This window comes from Triturus cristatus, chromosome 6 (assembly GCF_964204655.1).
Source record: "Triturus cristatus chromosome 6, aTriCri1.1, whole genome shotgun sequence".
NCBI classification, from domain to species: domain Eukaryota; kingdom Metazoa; phylum Chordata; class Amphibia; order Caudata; family Salamandridae; genus Triturus; species Triturus cristatus.
Window position 1 is genome coordinate 659,506,060 of NC_140589.1, and position 13,304 is coordinate 659,519,363.

A 13,304-nucleotide genomic window follows, 5' to 3' on the forward strand; every position below is an offset into this window, starting at 1 on the left:
GCACTTTACCCCTGCTACCCAGGAGCTGTGCTCCCCTTTTAACATGTTTAAATTGGCATATTCCTCATTTAATTTGCCTATAAATCCCTAGTATGTGATATAGAAAATTTACCCAGGGCCTCCAAGTTAAATGCTACTTGTGGACTGCAACACCAATTTTGTCATCCACTACAGTGGCAGTCTAAACATGGCTACAGGCCAACCAGTGTTTAATTTGTGAAAATATAAGTGTCAGGGGTCTCGTCAAGAGGCCTCTGCAACTTGCACCACACATTGCCCCTGCCATGCTGCCAATAATAGTAATAACACAGCTACTTACAATCACACTCATAAAGTGTGACAATTTGGACTATTCCAAAACCTCAAAGCTATAAGAATGGTGTGGGTACCAGGTAATAGTCATTTTTTATGTATAATAAATTAATAATTACCTGCTGTTGTGGTAGCCAGACCGTGCCACCTTGTGGTGGACTTTTAAAAGCGCCGGGGTTGACAATCAAAAACACAAATATATTGCTAATGCTTAAGTAGAATTATATATGGTTTATAGTGGTTTTGATAAACATTGAAATGTTTTTTTAATAATAATGACTGCATTTAAATGGTGATATAATGATGGGACTGTTAACGTTTGGATATTGTTTTTTTAATTTGGTGACTTTTGACAAACACCCAAATGCTTGGCTTATATATTGTAGCTCTGTTTAATTTATAGTGATACCCACCTATAGAATTATGTCTTATCTGGTGTAGGTGAGAGATACTGTGCTTTTTGGTGTCATGGCCCTGTAGGGGTTAAATCTGATGTAGGAATGTCACCAAACATTTTCTTTCTGCCTTAAGTAAATATATTTGTAAATTAATGCGTAGTGTTGAGTAGTGTGTGCATAGAAAATGTACATTTCTATTTCCAAAGCAAAAGTACTGACAGGACAATCATTTGAGTATATTGCATGCCAGCGAATGGTGAATACTAGCCCACACCACGTCCCCTGTGTATGATTTGGACTGCTCTGTTGTGCTTCCCTGAGCGAGTCAAGCAAAACAGTGGTTCCCAGAAATAGGGAAATGGTGGACCTATGACTTGTTTAGCCCTCACATCATAAGAAGCCAATTTCTTACTCAACATATACACAATCTCAATATTCAGATTATTTGCAATGGATACCTAGGCTTTACCTCAACAGCAAATGCTTCTCAGGTTCCAGGCAGAAAAATGCCATTCTTAGTGCCAGAAAATCTTGCCATCCATTTACAGGTCCAGAAATAAAAATCATGCCCAAGCAATTATGCCCACATTCTCCTTGAAGGGAGAGCAACAACCATAAAACAAGTACTTATGACACATGGCTATTCCTGGACTAAATGAATTATGGTGCATTCTACTAGAGTGACCAAGTAGGGATACAAGAGGCTACATCAAGTAACCTGAAAGTCAAGTTTACCCAATTAAGGCCATGGGGCATACTGTGGTGACATTATATTGCAGACAAATGATGATAATAAATGGCTTTCAATCGTTTATGACCAAAATGGTCACTGCCACAACTCCTCCACAAGGAGCTGTGAAGCAACTACCTCTACAGCATTGCATTGGGTCATTGACCCAGGGTAGACTGGTGCTCTTTACCAGGGGATTCATCCTAGGCATATGCACAAGTAAATTTTAAAGCAGGCCTTATCTGGGCCCAAGTTACAGACCAAAACAGTGTGCCCTATTATCATGAACGTGATGCACCCAAGGGCAACTGCAAATTTACTGTTTTCCTTGAGGTAGTGCATTCAGTGAAACACAGGTTGTCTGCTTGCAATTTGCTCTGTGCTTCGCAGTGCAGGTGGCTGAAGTCTACACGTTAAAGAGGGACAGAGATTCCGCTGCTGGTGGGTGCAGTAAATGACTGAATCCACCTGCAAGGGGATTTCTGATGGGGAAATGGGACCCTCTTTAGCACTCTCCAGTGGGTTGCCCTCACTCAGTGCACTAACAATGTGCAGCCTTTTTGTGGTTCAGCATCATTGTACTTCTTAAGGGCCTATTTGCCTCTGTGACTGAATTCTAATAGGACACGGACACAGAGGCTAAGTGATTCCCACTCAAGATAGCGCTAGTGCTACAGTCCATCTGTGGATATTGTTGTGGACATTTCGATCCGCCAGTGTCAGGGGCAGTTGGCCTATGAATCATGTCTGCATATCACTCCAAGGTGAAATCGCTACCAGAACATCACTTTTAGCAAGGCCCGGGCAGAGTTCAAGGAGTTCCGATACACGGAACTCCACGAAGTTACACAAAAACTCAGCGAAGTTATGCACAATCCAGTGCGAACTGCCAGTCGCACTGACCTGTCTGCTGCTTGAGTAGAAATTCTACCCAAGCGGCAGCTTGTGCTCGCCAACTTACCGTTGGCAAGAATGAGCGGGGAAAACATTCCATTTGCACTGCTTGGAGCGGAGTTTTCTGCACTTCGCAAGTTCCTCGGAGCACAGAGTGCAGAAAACTATGCAAACTTCAGGAACGGAATTCACTGCCCAGGCCTACTTTTAGCAATGTTCTGGTGGTGATATCCCCTTCTCCTTATTTACAAAGCGGCGTTAAGCCACTTAATGTAGCTTGACGCTGCCTTGTAAATAAGCCCGCATTTCACGGTTCACTTAGTGTGAAAGCGGCATGCAATGGGTGTTGCAGTGGGCGTTCAGCCCCAACACCCATTGCTTTAAGATAGTGTCCCATATTTACAAAGATGGGGCAGCACCAAAAACTAAGAACAGGGCATACTTGGTCTTAGACTGGTGATACGAGGAGAAATTATTAATTTCTCCTTGTTTTTTGCTCTTTCTATGTGTGCTGCATTCTGCAGTACACATAGAAAGAGCAAATCAACTTTCAAGATTGTTTATGTGCAGGAAGGGACACCTGCATCACAGCCACCCTTCCAACATGGTGCAAGGTGCCTGCACTGGTGCTATGCAGTTTTATTAGCTCCAAGGGATACACAGGGGTTCACGGTATTTTTGTAAATATGGTGCATCCCTGCGTTTCAAAAATGTCAGAGGATGGTGTTAGCAATTTTGGCATAACACTGGGCTCCGACATTTTGTTGTAAATATACCCCAATCGTAAGTTCTGACCGCCTTCAGGCAGCTCTCCTCAGCGAGTGCCCATTCTACCATGTCTCTCATTCAAATCTCATGTGAAGGTACTCTCACTGAGGTCCAATGCATAGCTATCCACCTCTTCCTCAACACCAACCCCAGGACAGCTAGCTTATACTGCATAAATCATCTCCCAGTAGTCATGCCCAGGCCTGCTCTTCCAGAATATATATCTGTTTGAAGGCTGAATTATCTGAACTGTATTTAGGACAGGCCAGAGATCACTGAGGAAAGATTTTGTGCAGTCTTGCCAGCGTCAAATAATTCTGATGCAGGACATTAAATGCAACAGCTTCAACCGATGGTTACTGGTTCTTGTATGTACCAATGCGCAAGCAGCCTCCCATTTCTTATCCAGAAGGGGGTGTTAGAATATTACTAAGAATAGTATTTCCCTCCTTTTCACCTTTTATCCCCTTTTACCTCTTTCCCCTCTCCTTCCCTTTTTCCCCTGCTCTTTGTTCCGCATTGGTATGCCCGGCAGTCCACCTTAGAATGTTCAGGTGGCACTCCTATGATTCTGTAGAAGTGACATGGAGGTGTCTGAGGAACAAATATTGTTCTCCTCGACACACTGTCCTTGACTTAATTTCAACACTGGTGACTGAGAATGGGATATGCTGAGCATGGGTTAGCATGACACCTTCACCCCTGTGTTTGAAGTCACTCTCCCTCAAGTGAAGCTACTTCAACTGTTGGAGGTCTGTAACTTGCAGTTTACATTGTAGGATTCCTGTTATTTTGGAATTTTGAGTGAAGTAATTAACCCTACTGACATCCTGGATCTCAGTAATTATTTTTCTCTGCGGTTTAAAAGTGTTAATTTACTGTGGGGGGAACTTTCTTCAGGCATCCTGGGTACAACCAGCCCAGTAGTGTATGCTTTCCACTGCTGTGGTGTTGGGTTAACATTTGTTCCAATTCCCTTATGTTGGTTCAATTGGTATGATAAATTCCATTTATGCCCTTGGCATCAACGCGTACAGTTCTTACCAGTGTGCCAAGCGCAGCTCTATTCTGCCTTCATCGCCTGTGCCACCCTACTTCCAGACATAGCCTTCCATGGAGCATTCATATTCAGGGCCCAGGTTTCTGGGGTGTGCCCTGCGCTCAGGCCATCAGCTGAGGAGAGTTTTGCCCTTTACTGAGGTTCTAACTCAGAATGCAGTCTGGTCAGTTTCATTCATCAGTCCTTTGAGTACGCCTTTCCCTGTCAGTGGGTTTCGCTACCTCGTTTTGAACTGTGAGGAGTCTTTCTTCCAGGGTCTATATCGTAGACACTGTGTGCCGGTTTCTTTTTGTCTCTTCGCTTTGGTGCTGCTCTTGTGATCTCCACACCCTGTTGTCTGGAAACCTGTTTACTGATGGGCAACGCACTTGCGTTCCATTGTCCTGTCATCTCTGAGCACATTACCAGCCTCTCACAAGCTGGTTCACTGGCAGGAACAGCACTGGTCCTCCTGGTCCATCAATTATTTTCATTTTTTGTAGCCTGTTCGCTGACAGGCACAGCAATTATGTGTTCTCAGATCTGCTAGCTGACAGACATAGCACTCCTTGACGGCGTTTCTATATCGCAGCTGTCTTTGCTCCCTGCAATACAAAAGTTTACTGTGTGTATTGTGCTAGTAGCAATTTGTTGCGCTGACAGGCACAGCATATTTCACAACTATGACTGCAAAACTCTTATTATAAATAAAAAATGTCTTACCTAAAATCCTTCTGGTTTTTCCAGGATTTCCTGCACACCTGTTCTGCCTTCTCTATCTTCCACCTGGTGACAGTGATAAGCCATCATACTTTGTGTGGCAATTTTGGCAGCCTTATTAGGAGAGTAAAATTAACAGTGTTTGAATGGATTACTAGAGAAATGAAAGAAAAAGAAATCTTCCATTTGAGCATTTTGTGCTTCAAACAGAGCAAGTCCTGTGTACTATTTAGGGGGGGGGTGAACTTGATAGGTTTCTGTATTCTTTCCTGTTATATCTCACAGTGTATTTTTACATCCTTATTGTACATGGCATCAGCAAACATGAACCAACCTCTTCCCTTCCTAAAGAACATAGGTGATCCACTACTACCATGGAAGGAGTGGATTAACATTTTTGAATCATATTTAATACATACTGGTGGGGAGGGAAAGGTTTTCATCATATAGAAAACAGCATATTTTACTTCACAATGTAGGTAAACAGGGGAGTAAAATGTTTGAGACCCTAGGGAATCTACTGAGTGCTAGTGGCAATGAGGAAGGGGGAGAACATTTAGACAAATATCAGGAAACTGTAAGGAAATTAGACCATTTTGGGCATAAAATAAATGTGGTGCTAGAGGGACACAAATTCATCAGTAGGGTGCAGGAGAAATATGAAAAGGTCATGAGGTATGTGGCAGTATTAAGAGGACTCTCTTGTGGTTCATTGATATGTGACCAATTGTTAAGGTGTACTAATAATTTGAGAATACTGGAGAAATTACTTGCGCACTGTCCCAGTTTGTGTGAAGCCCTTGAATTAGCACAGTATTGAGCATACCGCAGAATGCATTAAAGTCATGAAACAGCCTAGTTCTGCTGAGGAAGTGAAAGAAATTCTCAAGGGTGAAGAGATGGAGAACACGATCTTAGAAGTGCAACAAAAAATCCAGACAGGTGGAAACAGACAGATCTAAAACATAGATAGTGGGACAGCCAAGTGTTTTAGGTGTGGCAATTTTAACCACTTAGCCAATAGTTCCAATTGTCCAGCTAGACACTGTATCTGTAGAAAGTGTAATATGAGAGAACTCTATCCTAAAGTATGTAACAACACAGATTCCACACATGTACATATGGTAGGAGAGGAAGTGGAACCCAGTAGTAAGTTCATTTTTCAGGTTGAAACAGATGACCATTGCTCCAAAGACTCATATCCAACTTGCTCTGTAGCATTTGGTGGTGAGGAGGTTAGGGTATATGTGGATTCCTGTTCCCCATGCATGTTTTTTGGAAAACATGTTTTTGATGCAAAATGTTCTAAAAAGGGTATATTTTGAAAAATACTGATAACAATCCCAGGGGATATAACAAAGACCATATCTCTTTACTAGGAATGTCTGTAATGTGCATTCAGTTTAAGGAACATTCCACAGTAGGGAAGGTTTACATTACAACAGAGGGATCTAACTTATAAGGCTGGAACCATCATGGGGAATTAGAGATATCATTGGACCAAGTGTAGATGAAGTGTTGCTGTGTAAAAGGTGAAACACAAGAGTAGATTTTGTTTGTGGGTTTCCTGAGTTGTTCCAAGATAAGGTGGGCTGTTTAAGAGATTTCTAACACAAAATAAAATTAAAACATAGTGCATGCCTAGTGGTACACAAACTTAGTAATGTTCCCCATCTTAAGGAAGAACCATTAAAAATAGAACAGGAGAAATTACAACATTAAAAGGTAATTGAAAAAAATTAGTGTTCTGAATGGCTAGCACCTATTGTAGTGACAAGCAAACCAGGCAACAAGGGAATAAGGCTATGTGTGGCTCTCAGGGACCTTAATTCCAATATCTTGGTTGACTGTTTCCCCTTACCAAGAATAAACGAGATGCTGAGTACAATGGGGAAGGCTAGCTGTTTCAGTGTAATTGATCTCTCTCAAGCTTACTACCAGGTGGCACTTCACCCAGAGTATAGGTCTTACACTTCATTCATCACTCTATTTTGTGCTTACAGGTACTGCAGAATGCCATTTGGCCTAGCCTCTGCTGCAGCTGTAATTTAACGTATTATGCAGCAAATTTTGAAAGATTAAAAAAAAATGTCTACTCTTTTAGGATGATGTTTTAGTTTATGCAAGCACAGATTAAGAACATGACCAGACTCTAAGATTGTTTTTTGGGAAGCTTAAAGAAGCTGGCCTTACATTATGTTTGGACTAGTACCGCATTGGTGTGAGTTTGGTGAAATACTTGAGACACACCATGTTCAAGGAAGGGATTAGGCCTAAAATCAATTTATTAGAAGCAGTAAAGGAAGCACCATCATCCTCCAATAAAGATGAGCTAAGATCTTTTTTTGGTCTTGTGGAGTATGTGTCAAAGTGCATCAAAAACTTGCTGATAGGGTAGCTCCACTGTGTGAAACATTTATAAAAGGTACTCATTATACATGGAATGGTGAATTCCCAAAAACCTTTGAGGAGATAAAAGAAGCCATTATTTCTGCCCCCACTTTAGGAAATGTTGATGTTCACCAGAAAACCTTTGTTACTACTGATGCTAGCACCAAGGGTATGGGAGCTATATAACCTAAGTAGAAGACGGCAAAGAGCAAATTGTGGCCTTTCCATCTTGTTTTCTTAGGGGGTGGAAGTAAACTATTCCAGCAAAGAGAGAGAAGCTCTGGCGTGCTATTGGGCCAGTCTACATTTCAAATTACTATTTTTCGCGGTGTCTCTTTCACATACCCACCAATCACAAACCTCTAACACACATCTTTACTACCAACTGCATGAAACATTCCACACCTAGAATAGCTAGAAGGGTGTTAGGTTTGGGGTGGATACAATTTCCGGATGGAATACATTTCTGGTAAGAAGAACTTTGCAGCAGATTGCCTTACTAGAATGTCATTAAATAAATACTCATTCCTGGACAATAAGAGTGTAAATTCCTTTTGGTAATTTGGTAATTGAGATTGGCAGTCATAAGCAAAGAAGAATGGAAAAGGAACACTCTAGATGACAAAGTCTTAAATAAAGTCAAAGACAGAATATTTCAGGGATGGCCCGTAAGTAAACATCTCTTTGATGAAGATTTACAAACCTATTTGACAGTCTGGGAAGAATTGACTATTTAAGAAAACTTAATGAAACAGGGGTGACAAGGTTGTTCCTCCTAGAAAGTTGTGGGAGAGAATAGCTTACTTGCCTCATGAGAGACATCCGGGTATGAGCCTGACTAACAATAAGGCTAGATCATATTGTTGGTTCCTGGGGATGGGTACCATATTAAAAGATAAGGTAAAATAATGTATGGCTTGTGCTGAGTGTGACAAATCCAAAATAATCAGGAACTCTCCCATGTCTCCAGTTGAAGTCCCTAAGAAACCCTTGGACAAATTAGCTGTTTATATAATAGGTCCCCTATAGTTCTCTACCTGGCATGGTAGGTATATGATTGTCGTGATCGACTATCACTCATACTGTATAGGGACCCAATTTGTACCCACCATTACCACCAAGGTCATGAAGGATTTCTTAAAAGATATGTTTTGTGCAGAAGGTGTTCCAAGTGTTCTCATTAGGAACAATGGTGTACAATTTACTTCACAAGAGATGAGGCATTCCTTAAAATACCTGTCTATTATCCACCTCACTGCAATCAAAAAAGCAGGAAACTACACAAGTTGAATGGTAACACATCTAGAAAACTAAGGACACCTGTCACATCAACATTAGCTCACTATATGCCACTCGATGGCACGTACCTTGTCACACACACCTGCAAAAAGCAGAAAGGTACAAGTCCGAACAAAACAAATGATCCCACCCCATTTCAAAGTATGTTGAAAGGTTAAGACACTCTTAAAGAAGACCTCCAAACATTTAGAGGATTTTGAATGTATTGGTGTTGATGCACACCACAAGGGCACAATGCTGAGGGACCTTCACCTCTCTCTGAGCAACCAAACAAGTTACAGTCAATAATGCATTGGAATGTTGCTGGCTTATTTGCCAAACTGGGTGATCAATCTGGACTAAATTTCTTGTTGAAACAATTTTCTACATGAAATTTGGTTTTGGGGGAACGTTTATGTATGGTCTCATCAGTGTATATTTCAGCCTGAAATGTGTACAGATGCAGACTCTCTGGGCCTATTGAGTTGACTGTATAATGCCAAAATCCACTTATTTTCAATTTCTGTTTCTAGATGCTGTGATACTCACTAATTATGACTTATCTGACAGGTAGAAACACATCTGCCTCCAACAAAAGAAACATTCTGCAACCCTCAAAAAATTACATGTATTACTATTTCATCTAAACTTTGATTGTTTTCAAATTGTTGCTGCTCTACAGAGAATGCTTTCTCCCTTCTTAGTTGTATTTCTGTCAGTGATTTAGAACTGGGCATTATTCCTCCATTGTTTACTAAGATACTGTGAGATCAACTGCAATTCTTAAAGAATGAATTCAGCCATTAAGAATGCATTTATGGTACTGTTTTTCCAGATGCCCCTGCCATTCCAGCATTTAATTCTGGTAACAGGATGTCTAGACTTGATTATATACTTTGTCAAATTGATTATAACATTTGATTAGGACAACATTTCAAATTCTAACTGTTACACCAATATAAGAAAGTAACCACAATACGGTGATTGCAACATTCTTGGAACCCTGTTTTAATAATCCCCTGTTTTTTTCTGGGCTGTGTTCATGTTTATATGGCTAGTGTTAAGTAAATGTTTCATGCACATATTAAATGGGGGCAAACTCTGAAATATTATACTTACCCCTTGGTAGTAAATGAAATCTTGATTGTCCTGACTGAATTAGGCAATGCTTAATTTGAGATGGTGGTTGCAGGTGGGGCCCACCAGCACTCATTTTTGGGAACTGGTCACGAAAAAGCATTGAGAAAGAGAGAAAAGGGATGAACGAGAACCCCCATGTGCAAGATATAGTGAAAGGGAGTGTCTGGTCAGCACTTGTTCTTTTACAAATTAAGCACTCACTTGGGAATCCACAAACCGGTTTCGGAGTATCACCCCTCATCAGCCAGGCTAGCTTGAAGTCAGTGACCCAGTGAGCAAGGGACCCACATCTCAACATGAAGCACACCGACCATGCAGCTTAACGAGGTCGTAGATGATGAAGAAGCGGAACAGGGGAGCAGAAGTCAGCAGCTTCTCACCCCAGCCCAGGCCCGTGAGGAGCAAATGCTGGCATTTATGATGGCTACCAATTTAAGGGTTGGGGGACGATCCCCGTCAGCCCAAGCACTTGATGATAATTTCCATGAGGTGGGCTCTAGTGACTTAGCGAGAAGTGACCCTGCCAGAGATCGTGCCACAGACTGCAGACAATATAGTTTGAGTAAACTGGTGGCAAGGAGAAGGGGGTTGCGTACAAGGGTCGCCCGCCAGATTGGTGAGGTGGGAATGAAAATGCCCGAATGGCTGCCTCCTACATGTTGATTTTTTATCCTGATTATCTGATAATGAAGAAATGGGACAGAGGCCCCTTCTCACCCCCCATTTTTCTTTCCTATCTTTTTCCAAATTATGGTCTGATACCTTTAGACATTGAGTTTGTTGGCAGTGGCAGGTTGGACACATCCCAGATGCTTTCCTTGAGGGAAGTACTGTGTACCGACATATGACCTGGTGATACCCATCAATGGGGCAGTTTGTTTCTTGTTTGGGCAGTTGGAGGGTACTCAGCAGCCCTGGGATGTGAGTTGGGAGTTCTGTTTGTTCCTCTTCATACACCCATGCTATTTGACTACAGCCAGCCCCTCCTGCTGCCTACCACCTGTGGTGGCGCCTTGGAAGAGTGTGGTTGTGCGGCTCTCAGTCCACTGCCTCTGATAGCAAGTACATCATGGCTAGGTTGCGCTCCATAACATGGAAAATCGGAGGCATGGGGACAGCGCGTACAATACACCCAGTTCAGCAATATATTATGAGGCAGGGTGCCCAGATAGCTTTTTTCAGGAAACCCATATATTTATAGGGGAAGACACATGCTTACTGAAACATTGGCATGGCCAATGTTACAGCAGCACATATTCCAGCTTTGCCAGAGGGACCCTTATATGGATGAGGCCCTCTGTGCCTTCTTACTGTGTGACCACCGAGATGGACTCAGAGGGACATTATGTGTTAGTAGAGGGTCACCTGGATGGGCAACCACTATGGCTGGGAAGCATATATGCCCCCAATGTGGTGAAGCAGTTCTTCCTGGTGCACCTCTTTGTCCTCCTGATACAGTGCACACATATCCCATGGATTATCAATGGGGACTTTAATTGCGTCTCACACCCACAGCTATACTGCTCAAATCTTTCTCTGCCAGCCCTCCCCCATGGTGGCGGCAGCTGCTTGCCTGTCTAGGTGGCTTCGCACACTGGTCCCTGTTGAATAGTTCGCATGTTTTACACCCAAATGCCAGAGAATACTCTTATTATTCACCAACACATGAACTACATATTCGCTTGGATCATCTCCTCTACCATCATGCCACACAACTGAAAGCGGTGAGCACTGAATATCTCAGGAAGACACTGTCAGGTCATAACACAAACCAGCTGCCCTTATGGTGGGGGGCGCCTCGTCAACCAGTCCCAACTTGGAGCCTGAAGCCTGCCATGTTGAAGGGCCAGATGTTTATGGATTTATTAAGCACCGCACCCTCTAACTAACTGACAGAAAACTGGGGAACTGCCACCTTGTGACTAACAGAGGGGCAAACAAGAAAGCTGTCCACGGGGGCGATTGCATACACACTTTGGTGGGTGGAAGGGCTGCCTTATACAAGGATTTCATTTGGGTGGACTTTGGGAGCCCTAGAGGCGGCAGCACCGGACACTCCTTCTGGGGATCCGATGTTAGCAGCGGCACAAAAGCAACATGCTAGGTTGCTTGAACAGCTGCAATGTTTGGACTTTGAAGTGTATCAGGCCAAGATACATGCTGAGGGTGACAAATTAGGATGGTTATTGACGTTTCTGCTGAAAAGCACTGTGCTAACTGCCCCCATCACCATAAACTAAGTGACCTGACCTGCTTACTCACCACCCAGGAGGACATCCATAAGGCATTCACTGCCCACTATTGTGCCCTTTAAGGCCCCCCGTAGATCGCTACCCCCAGATCCTGGACTTCCTCAAACCTGTTATTGAGGCAAGACAGGGAATAGTTGAATGCTCCCACAACGGAGCAGGAGATCTGCAGAGTTACTAGGGGTGTAGCCACTTTTAAGAGCCCAGGCTAGGATGGGCTGCTCAATGAGTTTTTACAAAATGTTACAGATAAAGGCCTCCTGGTCCTCAAGCTGTTAAATTGTACAGGACTGCCTTGACAGAGGGTAGACTTACGCCAACACTTTGGGAGGTGCTGTTGGTCTCCCTTCGGAGACCTGGTAGAAACCCAATGGGGATGGTGTCATACTGTCCTTTGTCTATGCTTGGGATGCATTATAAAATAATTAATAAAATCATGGCAGCATGGCTGCTGGAACACATCCCCCATCTGCTATACCTGGATCAAAAAGGCTTCATTCTAGGCAGATCCACCATCCTTAATATATGGAGGCTCCATAGAGTGGCCATATGTGGCCTGTGTAGTGTTGCCTTCAACATCACCAACTGAACCTCAATGTTCTCAACACTAGCTTCAATGGGAATAGGGTCAGATTGCAATGACCCATCAGGCTCTTTTATTCGAGCCATCACAGCCAGTGTGACGCTAGGTCAATGTGTTTCAGCCTCTTTTTTGGTGAGCAGTGGCATGCACCAGAGGTGTGCTTTCTCCCCACTCCTCTTCGCTCTGGCACAGTAGCTTTGGAAGGGTGGCCTGGCGTAGCGCATACCATTGAAAGGGGTGACACAAGTTGTTTCCCTCTACATGGATGAAGTCGTGATAAACATCTGCGATATTTGAGAGGGCATAACTGAAAAAACAGAGATATTATCAGAATGGCGGAATACCTCAGGACTCGGGTGAATTGGTCGAAGATCTGCCTATTTCCAGTACAGCCAGACTGCCCCCTGCATTGATTTGTAGTTGACATGCACCCACTCTGCTGGGAGCCGTCCACCTTAAGGTACTCAGGAAATAGCATATATCTTAATGCCCAGGTTCTTATTGAAGGCATCCTAATGAGATTTGTTTGACGTAAAGAATATCCCTCCCAGAACCTGGCAAGGTCCTTACATGGCAAAATAAACATAGAGGAAGGAAGGGAAAGAAAACAACCAATGATTTTGGAGGGGGTGTTCTGAAGTAGAACAGAGCACCTGAAAGAGTCTACACCTAGCTGATTCAGCAATGTCCCTGGGTTGTAAGGTGAGATGGGAGGGAGACTTTTTGTTATTATAGCCCTTAATCACTCATATAGTGGCATGCTTCATCATCAGGCACCTATGAAGATATTTGGTATGGGGGA